Here is a 1,363-nt window from a genome sequence, read left to right as displayed (position 1 = left end):
GTAGCCGGGGCCGGGCATTCAGCGGGGTGAGTCTTCACCTTCCCGGTCAGCCTGCGGGGTCGGTGCGCCGGCACTCGACGCGGGAGGGTCCCCTCTTTCCGTAGAGCCCCGCCCGGTGCCGATCGGCCGGCGGATTGCGGAGCGAACCGCGCCTGACCGACGGGCCTCGGAAACCCGTTGCAGTCGACCGGGGGGAACCGGACAGCGGGACGAGGTGCCGATTCCACCCGCAGATTCGATCCCGAAATCCCGCGGGATTCGGCGGTCCGACCCGACAGATTCAAACGTCGCCCGGGCGGCCCCCAGCGGTCGGGCCGGCCTGGTTCCGCCACCGCCCGATGCCCCTCGCCCCCGGCTACCGCCGGCCGCGCAGACCGAGCGAATGCGGCCGGACGTCCGGCGGCAATCGGCCGGAAAGCGGTATGGCCATTTCCTACTGTCCCTCGGACGGGCAGAGGGGCGGCGCCGGGGCACTCGCGGACCAGGCCGCGCCCCTCCGAGCCCTACCGCCTGCCGTCGACCGCGCGGGGATCGGACCCTCCTCGCCGAAGTTATGGAGGTAAGACCGGGAGGCTGCCCAGGGTCGGGACTTCAACCGGCTGCCGCCACCCTTTCCCGCCTGTCCCACGGCTCGGAGATCCAGGCCCTGCAAAGACCCTCCGGTCGCCACCCGACAGGTGCTTTACCGGAGAAATCGTAAACCGGCGTCAGGGCCGGACCTGTCCCGCAGAGGGCAGCCTGCGCCCTTATGCTTTCCCTTTTGCTTTGGCCCCGCAGTAGCAAATGGTTCACCGATAAGTCGGGAACCCACACGCCCGGCCCCACCCGCCCATCCTTCCGCAATGCATCGCCTAGACACACGCACCAAGGGCGCTCTCCTTCCCCCGCCTCCCACATCCCACAGGATGTGCCCTCAGACCACGGCGCCCACACAACCACCCACCCACCCACCCAACCTTCCTAAACACGCCGGCAAACATGCATCGAAACACGGCCACCTTCGCAAATTCACCCCCACGCCGACTATTAAGCCCGGCAAGACTCATTGCAGCCAACCGCGGCCAAAAGTTGAAGTGACAACTCATTAACCAATTTACAACATTTGGACAACTGATTAACCAGACTCTTTGTCAATCTGACGACGGGGGCAAATCATAAACCGGTTCTGCCCAGTGCTAGCCTTCGCAAACTCACCCCCCCCCCCCCCACGCCGACTATTAAGCCCGGCAAGACTCATTGCAGCCAACCGCGGCCAAAAGTTGAAGTGACAACTCATTAACCAATTTCCAAAATTAGGCCAACTGAATAACCAGACTCTTTGTCAATCTGACGACGGGGGCAAATCATAAACCGGTTCTGCCCA

This window comes from Heterodontus francisci, unplaced genomic scaffold (assembly GCF_036365525.1).
Source record: "Heterodontus francisci isolate sHetFra1 unplaced genomic scaffold, sHetFra1.hap1 HAP1_SCAFFOLD_1762, whole genome shotgun sequence".
Classification (NCBI taxonomy): Eukaryota; Metazoa; Chordata; class Chondrichthyes; order Heterodontiformes; family Heterodontidae; genus Heterodontus; species Heterodontus francisci.
This window is presented reverse-complemented; position numbering follows the sequence as displayed.